Source organism: Rousettus aegyptiacus, unplaced genomic scaffold (genome assembly GCF_014176215.1).
Source record: "Rousettus aegyptiacus isolate mRouAeg1 unplaced genomic scaffold, mRouAeg1.p scaffold_m13_p_8, whole genome shotgun sequence".
Lineage (NCBI taxonomy): Eukaryota > Metazoa > Chordata > Mammalia > Chiroptera > Pteropodidae > Rousettus > Rousettus aegyptiacus.
The window spans coordinates 84,435,086-84,455,289 of record NW_023416311.1 but is presented as its reverse complement, the minus strand read 5'-3'; the positions used below and the strand labels follow the sequence as shown (position 1 = coordinate 84,455,289).

Below are 20,204 nucleotides of genomic sequence, written 5' to 3'. Positions count from 1 at the left end.
TGCCTTCTGGCTCTACAGGTGGTGAGAGAAAGGTTCTAAAATAAGTTTTAAAACAGACTTTCCTGGAGAGAGGACCCAGCAACTTAATTTAGCAACTTCCCAAAATTATAGATAGCAGAGGAGACATAATTCTTCATACAGAAATTGAGGAGTATTAGCAAGGGGTCATTAGTTCCAGACAGCCTAAAAGCAATACATAGCTACTGTGCGATCTTTTGTTAGTCAAAGACCATTTAAAATCCCAGATAAAATGATCTAATGGAGAGATTCTCTTCTGAACCTCAACCAACTTATTGTTGTCAGTATAAGTAACACTTTTAATAAAATTGGTTTATTTTTTTCCCAAGATAAAATATTCCACTGAACAACACATTGGATTGTTTATAGTTTATATTCATGGAATGAAAACATCTCTTCTATTCTGATAGAATAGATTTAGCCAACCTCTAACTTCAACGAAAGGAATTAATATCTATTTCTGGAACAATGTTGCAAAATTAATTTTTATGCCTATTTCTACACTGTTACCTAGTCCATCTTAGATTTAGATAATTAGTTAGTTAGTTACTTAGTTACTTCGTTACATAGCTGGTTAGTTAGCTATAGGAAATATTGTGTCCATTAGAGTAACAAGGGAGTTTTCAGGGGCTTCGGGGACTGATTACAACCAGGAACTACAGTCATTCACTGCTTAACGAGAGGAAAATGTTTTGAGAAATATATCATTAGGTTATTTAGTCATTGTACAAACATCACAGAGTGCACTTACACAAACCTAGATGGTGCATATAGCCTGCTACACACCTAAGATATATGCTATAGCCTGTTATTTCTAGACTACAAACCTGCACAGCATGGTACTAAACAAAACAACACAAGAGTAAATCAAGTACAGGAGAAAATGATGCAATCAAGAGAAACCATAAGCATCATATGTTACAACACTGCTGCTGGTGTAACCTGGCATAATGTTTTAAAGCAAACTTTTTTTTTAAGTAGAAAGCATACACTCTACAATTATAATAAAAAGTATAGTAAATTAAATACATGAACCAGCAACATAATCTTTAATGATCATTATTGAGTACTACATATTGTACATAATTGTATGAGCTATATTTTTATATAACTGGAAGCTCAGTAGGTTTGTTTACACCAGCATCACCACAAACACATGAGTAATGCATTGAGCTATGACATTAGGACAGCTATGTCGTCACTAGGTGATAGGAATTTTTCAGCTCCCATGTCTAAGAGACTACTGTCATATATACAGTCTATCTAGGTTAATACAATTAGAGTAATATCGAAGAAACACGACATTTATTTATTTATTTATTTATTTATTTATTTATTTATTTATTTGTTCATTCATTCATTTATTTATTTAGGCGAGGCAACCCTTGGTTGACCTCACAGGTTGCAAGGATCTTGTCAGCTTACAGTTCCTTATTGTTTAGTTTTTACGCCTATAGCACCTGGTCTTCCTAGGTGGTCTCCCATTCAAGTACTAACCAGGCCCGACCCTGCTTAGCTTCCGAAATCAGATGGGATTGGGCTCGTTTAAGTTGGCAAGGCCACAGAATCTATTTTTTAATATTAAGTAGATAAGTAACACATTTTAGTTTTTATTGCAATGACTCCCTATATATAGTGCAATTGGAATAAATATAGCAAAACTATTTTCCCAAATGTTATTTTAGGGAGTCATTATTATACTAAGAGAAAAATAAATAATATACAAGAATATTACATATTTTTATTTAGAGTTTTAGATATTTTGTGTTCTAGAATCCATTCCAGTTTTATAAATACACTGCCCCAAATTAATATTTCTATTCAAACATTTAGAGCACATTAAAATCTCTTTATCACATTCAATTAAAAACTGTATCTAAAATGTCAAGTGCTAAGTAGTGTAGAGGGAAAGAAATTTCTTAGTATCTCAAAGTCAGTCAAGAATTAAATTGGTCCTAATCATCAATTAATATATGAAACAAAAAACCTTTGTTATAACTTCATTTTCTTACTTTTTCAGTTTTACAAAGTTGGTTTACCTTTCCACTCACTTGTGAATATTGTTTAAATCATCGATGAAATAAAAACATTTATTGAAATAAATGTTTACTTAAATTTTTTTTTTGTCTTTACATTAACTAGGTTGAGACAAGATTGCCATATCCTAAATGTCTACTAAAAAGCTCAAAAATGCAATGGATTAAAATGTAAATATTTTCTTTGGTACTTGTGATGCAAAAATGTAAGCGTCTTTGAATGCTCTACTGTTCAGGGCAAAGTAATGTCTGTACCACATCCAATATGATCTCACGTGTACTAGAAACTGGAGAGTTTAAAAGCCCTTCTATTCTTTCCCTTTCAGTAACTGCCTCCACCCTTCGGGGCCACACTTTCCTGTGCCAGACCCGGTGGAGCTGTGTTAACATTAGCACAACCCCCCTGACAGAAAATCAGATCAATTATAAGCCAGTTCTTCACTGAGGTAAACAGCTTTAAGGACAGACTGGAAACCCACTTGACAAAATAAGTATATATATATATTTGTTACCCTACTTTGTTTCTCTCTCATACCTGTTTTTTTTTTTTAATAACATAAAGAGACCCCAGTGTTAATATAATCATGAATGTAATAAAACAAAAAAAAACCCTCTTTCACTTCACAAAATGAAGTCTCCCTAAGCTTGGTTTTAAAAAAGACAGAAGGGAACTGTTTGCTATGTATGTCCTTTCCTCTCATCGACTGGTCAACCCTGTGATGACAATACTCTGCCATTCCCATTTTATTGAGGAGTCATCTGTACAAAGATTACACAGATATGTATTTCCGTGAATGGCATTCGTGAGACCATACTTTATCTGTTCTATCTCCTTTGTCCTCCACAATGACCCCATGAAAGGGCATTCATCCAATTTCACAAGGGAGGAAAATGAGGGATAGAGAGGTTCAGGAATATATTCCAGGATAAGCTATCACTTAACATAGTAGTCAAGGTTTTAATTTAGGCTTGCTTAACTGCAAAGTCAGTACCTTTCCATATTTCTGCCTCATTTGTTGGCTGCTTCTGCTAGGGTGTGTATGTGTGTGTGCCCTGACAAAAATCAATGAAAATGTGTTATGTATTAGTTGAAAGCAGAGTATATTTCCCCAGCCTGAACAGTTTCTGATTTGAAAATAAAATCTAATTTTCCTCATCAAAGAGAACATATTTATATGGATTTATTATACAGTTGAATAATAAGTGATAAAAGTATCCTACCTCACATTTTATGCAACTTTACAGTAGGAGAACACTTTCAATGATCTCATTTTGTTTTTCAAACAACACGGTACAATTATTGTATGAATTTTCAAATCAATTAAGACCGGTAAGATTAAGAAGCTTAAGGAGATGGTATAGGGCTAGGGATTGGAAAAAAATATATTATATAGTCAAAAGCAAATGAGAAGCAGTATAATAATTAAAACAATAAACAAAGTAGTGAATTTAGAGTTCGACAACCTTGTTGAACTTTCCAGCTGGACAAGAATGCAGTGCAAGAACACCTTGGTCCTCGCCTCTGAAGGCCCCAATTCCTTCATCTTAAATTAAGGGATTAAAACAGAGATAATTCCTGAGGATTCTAATAGCTTTGAATCTCTATTTTAGCATAGAAATCTCTTAATCTAGATAATGTTTCCTAAAGTCTAAATCCGTCCCTCAAATCATTACAATGCCCTCTCTCTCCCAGAGTTTGTATTCTCCTGGTGCCAGCTGCCCCAGGCTCCTCTGTGTGTGTGCTGTGCCACTTGGCATTATATCTACCTAGGTATGAAATTCTGCACCTTCTTTGGCTGTCAGGAACAAAATTAAAAGTACACCATGACTACATATAGGTAAGTGTAGCAGGTTCTACTGTGGACGTGGGATCACAAGGAGGAATCCCACATACATGCACACACACACAAAAACCCTTTCAATCCCACAGTAGACATTCCTTTTCATAACAATCGTATTGGGCATCCAGCCAAAAACAATTTTTCATCCATCCGCCTATACCTAGCCTCCCCTCCATGTATTAGTCTGCTCAGGCTGCCATAGCAAGATACCACAGACTGAGTGGCTTAAATGACAGAAATTTTTCTCACAGTTCTAGAGCCTAAAAGCCCAAGATTAAGGTGCCAGCAGGGTTGGTTTCTGATGAGACCTCTCTTCCTGTCTTGCAGATAGCTACCTTCTTGCTGTGTCCTTGCATAGCTTTTCCTCTGGCATGTGAGGCAGGGAGGGATGGAAGGAGAAGGCAGAGAGAGAGAGAGAGAGAGAGAGAGCACACACAGGAGCTCTTGTTCGGTATTTTGTCCTCTTCTTATAAAGACACCCATCCTGTTGGATTAGGATCTCACTCCTATGACCTCATTTAACCTTAATTACCTCCTTAAAGGCCCTATCACATTAGGGGCTAGGGCTTCAACATGGGTTTTGGGAGGAGGGCACAATTTAGTCTGCAGCATTCAGATTACTGCAGCTTCTCTCTCATTTCCTTCCTTTTTCTTCTTCTTCTCACTCTTGCTCTGCCGGTGCCCTGAGACATCCAAATTCTTCTCTTCCCAATACCTTTCAAGTCATAATTCTAAACTTGCATTCCATGTACTCAGCTGGGTGGGGAAGAAAGGGAAGGAAACAGATGGAAAGAAAGCCTTCCATTGTTAGGTCCCACTTTCTTTAAACATGATTCATATAAATGGCGTTTTTCTCTGTTGCACTGGCTTTGTAAGGGACAAGAAAGCAATATAATTAAATTTTCCAATTTAAATATACGAATGTTATCATCAGAAATTCATTTTGTAAGGATTTAATGACACAACGAGAAGAGTAAAAACCATTGTGAATTCTCAGAAGAGAACTATAAATATACAAAGCATAAAAGTCCAGACTTCACCGATACAGTGACCAGTCTATTTTAACGCTCAGCATAAATATTAATATATATGTTTCAGTTAACCAGATAGTATTTTTCAACTTGGAGTACACCATAATTTTGCAATTATCCCAGTGCCTAACACAGGGATCGTCACATAGCAGGTATTTAATCAATACTTGTGAAACAAATGAACCACTTGTTTTCTCACTTAAAGTGTGACTCTCTGCCTTAAAGTCAATAATTTTATTTTGGTAAACTGTATTAAAAAAGATTGAGGAAATGTACACACACACACACATGGCAGCTATAGCTTGCTGTCTCACCTTCAATCAGGCATTCAGGCATTGTGGTAAAATGCATGTTAATGCTTTGTTGACAGGCTGCATATAAATTAGAGGCATCATGGTTCAAAGGAGAGGAGTTTACCTTCACTTTCCTTTGTGCGAGCTCTGCACCAGTGCATGGGTGTCGACATCCCTTTGTCCCACCTGGGCCTAACTTCAAATGTGAGTTGGTGCTTTTCTTCTGAATTGCATCCAGCCTGAGCGGATGGCAAATGCTCAGTTCGCTCCAAAGCGAGTTGGGATTTAGTAAAGCAGTTGGGTTACCTTCCTGGCACTCAGAACAGCAACACAGCTGAGGAGGATGGATGATCTTTACCAGTCAGCAAGAGAATTCCCAAGCAATCCTTCCATGACGTGTCTATGGAAGAGGCTAGAAAACGAGTTCAGGTTTGTCTACTCTTGACATGATTTAAGTTTTCTAATTCAGCAAAAATGTTTAATAATGTATTCGAAAAGTTTCAAACAGCTGTGGAACAACAAAATGTTCTTATTAAAAAGGGACTGAATGATTTAATTATAAATTATTCAGCATATTTGGAAACATTTTCCTTCAAAATAACATATTTCAGTGAATGTAACTGGCACATTCACTGGACCACTGGAACTCCGAATGCAAAATGTGCCTGTATTTGTATGTTTACATCTAATTATATAATCTAATTTTAAAAGGCTGTATCTTAATAGGCACGTGAAAAAGGTACTAAGATTTTATGATTAGTTAAGATTCACCCTGACTTTTCTCCTTTAAAGGACAAACAAAAACATTAATTAGGAGGTTCAGTATTTTGTCATTGAAGAGTAGTTTGAACCAGGATCATAGGCATCACTAGATATCCTCTGCCCTGTAACTGAAGACTCCAAAGATTTTCCCAGGATAACATCCCTCCTCATAGAAAAGCATCTTGATCCTGTAGCTCAATTGTTCAGCTTCTAGAAAGATCTTGCTCTTTTCCAAATGGACTGCCTTGAAGGCTGGGAGTTTAAATTGAGGACAAAGGCTGTCTTTGGAGGCATCAGCATAGATGGATGTCAGAGACCTGTCATGGACATTGGTACTTCAGCTGCAAATTGCAGTTGCAGTACTGAGTCACTTATTAGAGAGTTGGAGGTGTTCCTTGCTGCAAAGTACAGTGGTTAGAATCACAGGCGCCGCATCCACATTAGGCTCAAAACCTGCTAGTTCTACCATCCTCTAGCTGGTGTCCTCGGCTAATTTACTTTACCAATTTAAACCTTAGTTTCTGCCCTTGTAAAATGGGGTAAAGCAGAGCTAATACTCAATCCATAGCAGGTTGCAATGACTGCATAATTTGGATAATTGATGACAAGCACAGGGCCTGTACTAAGTGTGCGATAAATGAGAGTAGTGTTATAGGAATGGCCTGGATTTGGTGATATCATAGAACTGTGGGTCGCAACCCTGCTTGCACATTAGAATCACCTAGGGAAACTTTAAGGCACACCAATGCCCGAGCCCACCCCCGGAGATTAATTCAATTTAAAGCTCCCTGGGTGATTCTAATGTGTAGTCAGGTTGAGGCCCATTGCCATAGACCTTCTAATTTTCAAATCTATAAGGGCTTTTAGTGATCAGCGAAACCAATACCTTCGTTTTACAGATGGGGATGAGGGCTGGTATATGCAGTTGAATGATTTGTCTAGGATCATTTTTAGTAAGTGGCAGAGAATGCCAGTTTCCCGATCTCCAGCCCTAAGCACTTTCTCTGCTATAGAATATGTCAAAACCTAGTATATTTCTTGTGATCATTTTAAGGATTTTGTAATTTATTAAGTTAACTAGTAATGAGATTTCATAGCAAGGTGATTAAAAGAATCTAGTTAGTATACAGGGCCCTTGGATAAGCTAGTATTCAGAGAGCTTTGTTGTAGTACACTCTTACTGGGAAGCTGTAGCACATATGAAAATAAATTATTTGCATTATAAAAAGGGGATGTACCTGTTGGTCATTTGTAAGTCTTCTTTGGAAAAATGTTTATTCATCTCTTTGGCTTATTTTTTAAATCAGATTTTTAAAAATTTATTGAGCTGTATGAATTCATTATATATTCTGGATATGAAACCCTTATCAGATCTATATTTTGCAAATATTTTATTCCATTTATGACAACATGGACGAAACTGACGGGCATTATGCTCAGTGAAATAAGTCAGAGAAAGACAAATATTGTATGATATCACTTATATGTGGAATCTAAAAAAGCTGAACTCAGAGAAACAGAGTAGCTAGATGGATAGTTACCAGGAACTGTGGGGTGGAAGTAATGGAAGATGTGGTCAAAGAGTACAAACTTCCAGTCATAATATGGATACATTCCGGGGATCCAGTGTACAACATGGTGACTATACTTAACAATAATGTATTATATACTTCAAAGTTGTTAAGAGAATAAATCTTAAATGTTCCTACCACAGAAAAGAAATGGCAATTATGTGATGTAATGGAAGTGTTAGCTATGTCAATAGTGGTAATCCTTCTGTATATATAATAGCGTATCAAATCAACACATTGTACATGTTAAATTTACGCAATGTTATATGTCAATTACATCCCAATAAAGTAAAAAAAAAAAAAAGAGTTATGATTTGATCTCTAAAGCTGGGTTATTCTTCTGGGTTTATCCATAGGACAAAGAGGTGAAAGCATTTCTCTGACACGCCTGTTTCTTAAATATGTGGTTTAAGTACCTGACTGGCACAAACTGATCCTAATGCTGGCTTCACCACTGCCCGCTTCCAGCTCTCTGCCTGTCCCTTGGTGCCCCACTTACACAGCTGCTGGAGCAGTGCCACTAATTAGGTGATATGCCTTGTTCTCCGCCATCTGGACGATACTGTCCAGTGTCATCCTCAGTCTCCCTTGAGGCTCTTTGCACTCTATGCTCCTCCTTCTTGCAAAGCACTGAGGGACACTGCCCCTCACTCAGGCTCCTTGTGGGGTGTAGTGGTGTGGCAGGTACCACAGAGGTAAGTGCCAGGGTCAATTTAAGCAAAGGACCCTGAAGTGGAAAGTAACCAAGAAAAGAACAGTGAAGTTATTTGAGATAAGTCTTATGTGACTAAACTGGAATATCTTCTTAGGAAGCAGTAATAATTCAATTGTTTGACTATATCCTCAAATCAAAATATGTAACACTTGCAAAAATATTTGTAAATAGAGTTTATGCATTTGGATATACCTTACTGTATATACTGCAAAATATTTTCCTCTGCTTTCTTTATATTTTCTATAATAAAAATGGGCAGCATTTTTATTATAGAAAATATAATAAAAAAAATTTTTGTTAGGCAAAAAAATAGACCCCCATAAATCCATTAGAATGTCATTGTCAAGCATTTCTGAATCTTTTCTTTTTAAACCCCAAATTTTAAGTTTCTAGATGGGAAGTCTTCAATAAAATAAAATTATTGTAAGATTAGATAGATAGATAATCTATATCTATATATACCAATTCAAGAAATGTCACAGTTATATATGAGTACCTGGTAGGAATTGAAAACACATTGGATTTTCATATACGATACAAAGTTAAGATTTGCTTAATAATTTGTACAAACGATTATTTTTATAGAAATTGAATTTCGCCCAGACTAAAATTTCCAGATTCATCCTCCTTCTGCCAAATGTTATTAGCAGCAAGTTAAAAGTGGGCCTGCTGTCACTGTGACCCTTGCTGACCTCTTAATTTCTTGAGTTCAAGTCCAATTAACCTCCAGGAAGAGGCACAACTGTTCTAACCAGACAAGTCAATAGAATCCAATAGTAATCATTTCATTTTCTGCCTTGTCAAAGGGTGGCCCTCCCACCTAACCCACTTCACACAAAGGTGGTCATTTATCACCGTTTAGAGAACTGTACTGAGCCATGTCCTAGCCCTGCCCGAAGTACATTCATCAACTGCACAGACAGGAGCTGGGGGGTGCTGTGCTTTGGGAGGGCTTAGCAGAAGGTGCTGCTTGAAAAACCTGCCTTGTCTGTACAACCTGTTGATGTGCTTTGCATAATGGCACCCAAAGTTTGGACCTAGACTGAAAGTGGTTAATAGGTAATGTATTTCCTTTAAAGAAAGCTATCTCCTTCCTGATGAATATATAAATTATTTCTTTCTAGGGCAGTCAGACATTGTTATGATTATTTTTAAAAGACTCATTTTGAAAGTAAATGGTGAAAAAAACCTTAAAAAGGAATAGATATGTATAACCAGACCTAGTTCCCATCTAGGCTGTTCTTGTAGAGGTGATGGCAAGAACATTACCTGTATAGTTCACATAAAATGAAATTTATTTTAAAACAATTTTTTAGAAAATTGCTTACAAATAATCTAAGATGTTCATTGTATTTCTAGAAGACGTTCTCTGAAAAAAAAACCATTATTTTTGAAAATGACATTTTTTTACTCCATTATTAATATGGTTATGAAACTGGCTTATTGGAAAATGAATGCTAGTAAGGATCGAAAAGCAAATTATGTTCAAATATTTTTAGTGCTTCCAATTAAATAGGACATCAGTATAGAATTCTGATATTTTATTTATATTCCCATAACATGGATATGAAGATTATGCTTTAATTTTTATCATTTAAATTAATATGAAAAATAATAAATAAGAAACTTCTCTGGCAGCCAATAAAAACTAACAAATGAAATTTCTAAGTATAGTTTTCATGTCCATATTAGATTGTTTGGGGCTCTGTGAATTTATTTTTTTAAAACAACTTCTGAACTAAGGGTCAGCGTCCTTTTATGTCCTGAATATACCAGATCCTCATATCTTACCCTTCATTTTTGTTCCTCTGATTTCCTTTGTACATTTCATTTCTATTCTTCTCACCAAAAAACTAACTGCAAGGGACAGACAAAAATATATAATTGGCATAATTAATAATTCCAGTTCCAGACTAAGTCACACCCCAAATGTGAGACCACTAAAATGTGATGGACCCTAAGGTATAAGGAGTTCTTTCCTTGCTTTCTAGAACATTGTTCAATAGAACTTTCTATAAAGATGGACATAGTCTATAACTTTGCTGTTCAATCTGGTAACTAATATGGCCCCATGTGGCCTCTGAGCACTTGCAATAGGGGCTAGTGTGCCAAGGGACTAAATATAGTACCTAGAATTTTCTCAGTCCTCGCTGGCTGGGACGTAGCAGGTAGACTCTGTTCTCGAAAGTTAGCAAATGTACAATTAACCTTCAACTCTATTGCTGCCTTACATTCTCACTGAGATTGTGGCTTTAAGTTGTCTATATAAAACACATGCATGGGCAAGATATGTTGATCTTAATCTTACATAAACAGTACCTGAGTCTCAGCATGGATAGTAACATACCTATGTGGGAATTAGAGGTATTTATAATAGGAGTTAAAATGAAAAACTTATATCATCTCACAGACTTCCAGGAGCATAGTCTTAGGATGATCTGAATTTGGTGTATATGGATTAATTAGTAAATGTGAGGGACTTAGGACATTTTTAACACAAGAAACTACTGTGCCCTATAATTCATGCATATATCCCTTAGTGTTAATAGAATGTTTTATGCAAATGGATTTGCATCAGATGTAAATATGTTAAGATGTATAAAAAATCGACATAAGTAAAAATTTAGGCAGCTATTAAATTATTATAGAGATATGAAATATTCTTTCTGTGAATTAGTAAACCATCCTCCAATGACTAGTCGCATGTATGAGACAAAAAACAGCAGTGAAAAAAAATCTTTCTAATTTAGTTGTTCAGTTTCCTACTGTCTTGTATTAAAAGCTGCCTAATAGAATTTATAGTAGGAGAAACCTTTTAGGCAGCACTCTTTGTATTTTTTATTAAGTCCAAACTCAGAGAATCTACTTAATGTCAATTTTGTACAATGGTTATACTACACAGCATATTTTATTTTAAATCTGCAGGACATGATGATAAATTGATAATTGACCCCAAAGCCATTATAAATAAAGAGGCCCTGTTTTTCATTAGTACAGTATTACCTAGTCATAAGGGAAAGAAGACCAATGCTAATTTAGCCCAGAAGTGAACAATCAAAAACTCATGTTTTTAAAAACACACATTTAAAGTAAGCAAATTTCTAGTTGTGAACAATAAAAGAAAATGCAATTATAGGAACATATGATTAGAAACATGCCAAAATCACTGTGTTGTGGGCTGATAAATAGAACATTCTTAACTGTGTCTACTTAAAAAAAGTCTAGCTGAGAAATAAACTAAATAATGCCAGGTAATATAATTCCTATTGGTATTTTTGCTTAAGGGTATCCAAGTATAATTGTCTTACCTTGACATCCTCCCCCCACCTCCCAAGAGTGAGCAGTTTCCATGAAAGCTCATTCATATTGAGAGAGAGGACATTTTAAACATGCTCCACAGACTCACCTACACTTATACCACCATATATAAACTACCTGACTTGACTCTCTTGGCTCTGCTTCTTTGATAAATTAATATGTTTGGGGACTCCTGCAGCAAGCATTGATACCATGGAGAATGCTAAGTCTATAAAAACAGTCATTGATCTTGAGAAACAACAGTAGAGAGAACAAACACTTCCAGAAGGTGATATTGTATAAATATAATAGCAGATATTCACCATGTGCTCTGCTCAGGAGACATAAAATAAAGAGATAACATGAATATGAGAGAACTAAGAAGACTATAAGAAATATATGAGAATAAAAATGGTCTTAAAAAATGAGCAGTTTAGTTGATAAGATGTAGGAGAGGTTTTGTGTTTCAAGGGCACCAGCAAAAAAGTGAAAAGACAACCCACAGAATGGGATAAGATTTTTATAAACCACATATTTAATAAGGGACCAGTATCTCTAATGAAGTTATGCAAATAGCCAACAAACACACGAAAAGGTGCTCAACATCTTAGTCATTTGGGAAATGCACATCAAAACCACAATGAGATATCACTTTTTATCTACTAGGATGGCTAAAATAAAAAAGACAAATAATAATGGTGTTGGTAAGGATGTGGAAACATTCCTGGTGGACTATAACATGAGATAGCCACTTAAAAAATTTTTTAAAAATTTTTAGTTGTTTATTGGGATAACATTGGTTAATACAATCTATAATTTTCAGGTGTACATTATCATTTGACATCTGCATATTCTATCATGTTTACTGCCCAAAGTCCAGTTGAGGTAGCCACTTTATCTGTTCATTAAATTGTTAAAAACAGAGTTAACTTGTGACCCAGCATTTCACTCCTAAGTATAAACCCAAGAGAATGGGAAAAAAAATACGTGTACACAAAAACTTGTACACAAATGTTTATATTAGTATTATTCTCAATAGCCAAAAATCAGTATCAATTCAAATGCCAATAAAGTGCTGGACAGATAAACAAAATATGATATTTTCATACAATGGAATATTATTCAGCCATGAAAAAATGAAGTACTTATACGTGCTACAATATGGATGAACTTTGAAAACATGCTAAGTGAAAGAAACCAGACACAAAAGCCATGTGCTATATGATTCCACTTGCTTACAATTACCAGAAAAGGCAAATCCATAGAAATAGAAGTGCGATTTCTAGGGACTAGAGGAAGAGGAAAGTAGGAAGTGACTGCTAATGGGTTTCTTTTTGAGATGATAGAAATATTCTAGAATTAGATAGTAGTGATGGTTGCACAGCTTTGTGAAAATACTACAAATCACTGAATTATACATTTAAAAGTGTGAATTTTATGTTACATGAATTCTATCTCGATTAAAAAAAGACATAGAAGGTAATCTGGATAAAGTGAGTGGATGGTATGAACAAAGGAGGGAAAAAGATGAGGAGGAACCAGATATGTTTGGAAGAGGGTAAGTGATCCTGTTTGTGGTAGTTTGGAGTGAAGATAAATATCACTGTAAATTTTATATATGACAGTGGGATGTAGAAGGTAAAGCTGGAATGTTGGAGGAAGGAAACATCAGGGAAGGTTTCAAAAGCAGGCTGAGTTTAGCATCTATTAGTTGATATCAAAGAGTCAAATTAAGTTGGAAGTAGTGTTATTTTATCTAATTTGGAAGGAAAAAAGGAACTGGAAGGGAAAAATCAGCTGCCCATGCTGCACATGGGTCTTCCTGAGATATCTGGTGGTTGAGGGGATGTGGATAGAGTCATGGGGTGCGGGTTGAAGGTCAGGAATGATTGAGAGAAGCAGTTTCCTTGAATCAACAATTTCTCTCTGACCAAAAAGAAATGTCTCCTGGTTTCTATCATTTATACCAAGCAAAATGGCATTTATATATTTAAAAGTACAAGAAGAGAAATTTTATATTTTGGCTTAAAATATTTAATGTCAATTATGATCTCTTCTCGAGATAGTGCTGATAATTTTAACAAAGCCTTTTATTTACAGGTTACAAAGTGACTCATCAACACTGAGAAAGTTTGGTCTTAATCAGAACTGGAAATCAAGTTTGCAAAGAAACTAGAGCCTACAATAAATCTTTGAGTAAGTTGAACACATCTATGGACAGAAGCATTTCAGTCAATGTATTAGGTGTCCAATTCCCTCTCATAATAATAGAAAGTGTATTAATTTTATCTGTGAAAGACTTGAGAGAGGAAATACATAGGATACACCTCAGAAAAACTGACTAAAGGGCATCATTTTCTCTTGTTGGCACTGGTGATGAGCCTGCTGAGCAAATAGTTCTCTGGTATTCGATGCTGCCTACTATATATTTTGAAATTTCCCTGGTCCTGAATACATTGTTGTTTATAATAATTTACATGTAGAGCAGTAGAAAATTGAGTTGTAAATTATTTCTGTTTATATTTCAGAGAAGACACAGGATAAGGACTATAGCAGTGAGAAAGTTTGCCTAGAGATACTAAAGATTTGATAGGTAAGTAAGGATAGAGAGAGTATTATAAGTAAATATCTTCCTTGGCAGGGCAAAAGAAGACATTGGAGATAGAAGAAAAAACAAGTTTAAAGATATTTGGCACATTGAGGAAGAAAGTCAGATAGGATGAACAAGATCTGTGAGAGCCTTAGTACTAGTGAAATTTCAGCATAAGTGATAGTTGATTTTATGTGGCTGACTTACAAGTTATCTCAGCAAATCAGGACCAGGAAAATGGAGAAAAAGGTTGGGCTTGAGTAGAAGTTTGAGGAAGTCATTAAATGTGGCTGATTCAGAAGTGTGGCAATATATTAGGGGCAACCTTGGTATCACAAAGAATATTTGATGTGATAAAGAGAAAGAAGATGAATGAAAGGCATGGAAGACACACTTGCCCACAAAGCAACTGTATAGTTTTCTGCCTGGGTGACTATTAAAATAGTGGCAACATTAACAAAAAAAGGAAAATTTAGAGAGAAGACATTGATATTGATTCAACAAACATTTGATTTTCCTCTACAACCCTTGCATTTAGGCATCAAGACTTTGGTGATGAAAACGACATGGTGCTCAGAATCTCTGGGAGAAAGTTCTTGTTCTTGTAAGCCATTACAATTAAATATGATAAATACAAAGCTGAGGGCAGGGGAGTTGATGGAGCATGAGCCACAAAAATTGTGTCAGACAATAGTCTATTTCAGGCATATATTAAAAATTAATAGGAATTCACCAGGCCAGAAAATCAGAAAATCTGACTTTAAAGGTCAGAGAGCAGTGCTTGCAGCCATAGATACAACAGGAATAGGAAGGATTTTGAGTATTGAGAAATTTGGATCCTTAGATAACCGGGAAGAAGGTGCTAGAAAATATTGGTGATAATAGAGTCTTCAGGTTTAATTCCTTCGGTAATGAGGAGTCAGTGAAGGTTTTAAAGCAGGACGAAATGGGACTGTATTTATATTCCAGAAATATTAATTAATTTGGTAGTGGGATTTGAGGGTGGAGGGGTGAAAAGACTGGCTAGAATTTTGCTCTCTTCCAGATGAGAGCTGATGAGGACCTTCTCTGGAGCTTGTAGAAGACGGAGAAAAAGGAACAGAGTCAGGCCCTATTTAGGAGGCTGTGAACTGGGAAATAAGTGATGTGATAGAGGGAGAAAGTGAGAGGGAGTGGAAGCTATCAAGGAAGACTGTGAGGTTTCTGGTTTGTGTGACATAAAATGGATATGTCGTTTACTGAGATGTGGAAGACTGGAGGGGAAGCAGGTCTCAAAAGGAGGAGGGGCAGACAATAAATTCATGCTGGTGTATCTTGAAATACACTCTTTGGGGGAAAAAAAAATCAGAGACGTAGCCTCTCTTCCTCTTCAGCTTGATAGGGAGAAGGCAGTTAGCCTCTGCTTTTCCTTGCTTCCATGGTGAGAATATGATTCATTTTGTTCTCACCGGGGTTATCAGAACAATTTAATTATTTTAGAGCCTTTCATCTTTTGATTTAGATAAAGACTATTTGGATTCCTAAATCAGTCTCACACATTTTTGTACTATGGACTGTGCTTCTTCACTGTTGTCGAAACTCAGCTGATTTTTTAATGTTCTGTATTAAAACAGCCTACAAGGAGAGAAGAATTTGAAATGTTTTAAAAAATTGAAATTCAGTATCTGGTTAATGATCTCTGCCCAATGGGCCTAACGATATTTACAGAGAAGCAACTCCAAAGAATGAGACTTGTATTACTTGCCCTTAGATATTCTGGAAATAGGGCTTCTAATGTGATCCAATAGCCATAATCTAAATTAAATATCTGCCTTTCTGCTGTGTGTTTCTTAATGTCATGTGTCTTTTCTTTGTAAGCACTTCAGTAGCTCACTATGTGGTGAGATTTCACCAAGATTTTCCTCCTCTTTCTTCCTAAAGGCTTTATATATAACTATTTTTATTGAAATCATGAAATTATTTTAAGTGATAGACTTTTACTATGTAATACAAGGACACAGTCTTTAATTTCCTACCTGTGAGACATTGATTTAAATTTACACTGTGATATATTTAATTGAGAAAGTGGGGAGAAAAAGTCCTTGGGTAAAAGACAGGGAGTTAAGGAAGATAATCAGAGTAAGAATGAAACTGTGACCTCCCCAATATGAGCTGTATTCTATCTCACTATTTCCAGTACCTCTCAGTCTAGGTCCCCAGACTTAGTGTGTGTGTATTTGTATATGAAGAGTTTAGGAAAAATAAGGCAGCTACAAAGTTAGCAGGAGAAGGTCAAGATTAAGAGTCTGAAAATCCTGTTTCTGAAACTGTAGAAATGGCTGCAGCTCGAATGCTTGCTCTTTGGTGATTCTGTAAGTGGAGAGACAGTGAACAAGTTAAACCCAAAAAAACTGCTACAAATGATAATGATGGGGATGATAATAAATATCAGGTAGGTAAAATTCAAGTCTGTGGGCATGTTTTGTAATATTTATATGTGTCTTTTGAGAAATCTAAATGCATAAATAGGGTGGCACTCTTGGTATTAAATTCTAAAAATAGATTATATAATTGGATTTTTAAAATAATCTTTATTACAGACCTTGATTCCTTACCAAAGAATGAAAAAATGAAAGAAAGAAGGAAGGGAGGGGTGAAAGAAAAAAAAGTAAAAAAAAATGAAGAAAAAATGGAAAGAAAATTTTTATGAAGATTTTTTTATTCCTTCAAGATTAAAGGGCTTGCAAGCAACTCATTAAATAGGTGGTAGTACATAGTAATTGAATTAAAATTATTGATTTATATTCAGTAGGCCTTTAGTGAGGCTATCCCCCATATTCATTTCTATCCTTTCTCTACTAAGCTGTTGTCACTGAAATAAGTGTGAAATAAGCAAATACACGCACATTTACTATAGTGAACAGGCTGTCCAGAATCTAATTAGACAAAACTCTGCCCATCTGCTCTGCATTATCATGGGGCCTGCTCAAATGGATGCTGTTTTATTACTAAAAGGCAGAGAGATGCAAATTGAATTGAACTGGACTTCCTCTCAGACAGAGACCAGGGCATGAAGTCAAACCCTTGCTGTGAACTAACAAAGCACCACTGGGAAAAAGTGAGATGAGAGGGGATTTCTTTTTCTAAGGCCACATGTCTAGTACTTAGTAGAGGCCATAAGGGAGTGTTCATCCCATTGTTTGGTACAAGGCAACATGAGTTGCCACAATATAAACCTTGTTCACTATGCAAATTGTTGATTTTGTACTTAGTCCCTTGTGACAGATGCCCTTTTATTAGCTGTATGTCACGGCATGTTGAATTGCATTTAACATGAGCGAGACAAAACCTAGCAGCCCCACTGTGAGAGTTTATTTTAAAAAGTTAGTAATTTGCATTTAATACTGTCGTATAGAAAGACTAATTAAAATACTTTGATAAAACTATTGCTCAGCATAATCCCTGGTATGCAACAATTTGCAAAACCCCTTTTATGTGATGCTCTTGCCCAGGCGATTTTAATTTTAAAGTAGTTTTGACAATTTCTCTAGTAATAGGGGTAATTAATCACTGATATTCTCAAAAAGGGTTGAAAAAATTCTTTGGCTTTAAAAAATTGTAGATTTAGAGTAGCTAAAAAGCTAATACGTTGTATTAAAAGTTCTACATTTTGATCTTAGAAATAGGCTTTGAAATGACATTTTTCTCCATATGATGAATTTGTGCCATTTTCTTCAGTAAAAGCTATTTTCCTGCACAAATGGATGCATTTTATCCTGGATTCCATTCATGCTTATTTTTTAAAATGTTTATCTCTTTGTAGAAATGCACTCTAATAAGGATCCAGTCTTCCAAGCTTCAATAGGAGCCAAAGAATTAGGTTTTATGTTAAATTTAAAGGTTTTTCCCGTAAGTATTTTTCCTGATAAAAGGTTACACTATATCAAAAAAGGACTACATACAACTGGTAAAATTTTAAAAACTGGAGACCTATAGTGACAGATTCAATGTTTCTTCTTGTACTTTGAGTGACGGGTAAGCCTGAAGCAGGGGAAAAATTCTATGCCCCTGCCCTTCCCTGTCTATCCTCTATTCTCCACTCAAAGGGTTCATTCCCAGACCTTCTCAGCAGTATAACCCATTCCTAAGCAACAGGGAAGAATCCGATAAATGAGTCTATTCTGCAAGAGTAATTAATGAATTAAAGTGTTGTTTCTGTCACACTTCTGCTAAAAGTCTAAAATTTCACTTTCTGTAAGCTGGAGTCATTTTCCCAAATGGGAAGAAGACACCTTTTAGTGCTGGGTCAGCAGATGATGTGTCTCATGACACAGTCCAAAATTAAAGGTAGACCTCAATGATTGATCATAAAAGCCCTGCCAACCTAGTACACACTGTTTCCATTGTTATTGCTGCCTTCTGATAAGATGAAGACTTTGCTATCCTAGCTCTGATATCTGAAGAACCAACCACAAACCTCAGATGGAAGTTCAAATTCCAGAAGGAGGAAATCTCCTGGGTTGGCCTGAAAGTCCTGGAGAGGAACTTCGGTGGATGTCGCAGTAGCTTTCCTGTTTAGTTAGACTAAATAAAGTACACACCAAATAGTGTTCTGAGCCAACAATACCTTTTGCTTATACAGCTTCCTTAGATGCACTGTTATTTTGTGAATATATTGTGTTACCTATGATCCAAACAGAGGGTCATGATTACCTTTCAGATATTCCATTTGGCTGCTCCTTGCCATTTATACAAGGATGGTCGGTGTAGACTCCCTGCCTTTAACTGTCCCTTCTGCTCTCACTATTCCCTTTTCTGTATTGTCACAGATGCACACTGTTCTTGTTTCTTCTAACATCCTTTTTTTATCTGTCATAGTTTGTTGTTTTTTGCATTTGTTTGTTGAGTATATAAAACTGTAAATATGTCTCTGCCTACTCATTTGACCAGATTTGTCTGCATACAACCTGCTATGTTTCTAAAAGTTTTCACTGTTAACTTGATCTAGACAGAGACAATACCTTTATACCAAAAGAATATGGAGAGAAAATCATTTATAACACATGGGTAGCAAAGCAGTTTTAATTCATAAAACATTTTAATTACCTAAACTTTAATTTTTATTTCTGGCATATATTCAATTAATTTATAGATAATCCCTTAAATTCGTTTTAATTAGAAAATAAGATGAGATTAGACTTTTGAATACTTTGTTAACAGATATATTGCTTCAGACCTGGGGATATTTGAACAAGAATTACAATAGGAGGAGAGAGAGAAAAAGTTGCTCAAAATAGATATGATGGAGAAGGAGACAGAAATCCAGAGACAGGCAAAATTCATTCCATATTTTGTGAAAGAATCTATCTAAGACAAGAGTCAAGTATCTCAGATAACCAGTCCTGTGAGATAAATGAGTATAATCATTTTGGGTGTTGGCAAGTAGTGAGAACTGTTTGAAATTATAGAGTCTAGTCTACGGCCATGCCACCTGAACAAGCCCGATCCTGTCTGATCTTGGAAACTAAGCAGGATTGAGCCTGGTTAGTACTTGGATGGGAGACCACCTAGGAAAACCAGGCACTATAGGCATAAAAAAATAAATAAATAAAAAATAAGGGATTGTAAGCTAATAAGGTCCTCGCAATCTCTGAGGTCAACCAAGGGTTGCCTTGCCAAAAAAAAAAAAAAAAAAACAAGCGAATGAACAAACAAAAAACTATAGCGTCTATGGCCTGCTCTTCAGCACCATATAGTTGAATAATAGAAAAAATAATTTTCAGTTATTTAAAAGAAGCCAGAAAATCAGATTATTATGTCAAAATTTTTAAATGTCCATTTTCAAATGTCAATTCAAATATTTAAAAACCCTATGAGCCCCCAAATGTCTGCAATTCTCATTGCAATCTGTGGGCTACCAGTTTACAATCTCAGATATATGCTTATTAACTTATTTCTTGTCTGCCCAAACTATAATTTTGTGGGAAAAAAACCCTTCCTCCAAAAAGGGATTCATACGTGTTAAGTTAGGGCTCATTAAAACTGGTACATCAGGCTGACATAATAGATGA

General features: G+C 35.6%; 2 pseudogenes; one reads left to right on the top strand and one right to left on the bottom strand.

The window, feature by feature from the left end:
• Nucleotides 1–1,466: 1,466 nt before the first annotated feature.
• On the bottom strand, nucleotides 1,467–1,585 carry LOC118607580 (annotated as a pseudogene).
• Nucleotides 1,586–19,607: 18,022 nt separating this feature from the next.
• Nucleotides 19,608–19,725, top strand: LOC118606956 (annotated as a pseudogene).
• Nucleotides 19,726–20,204: the final 479 nt, after the last annotated feature.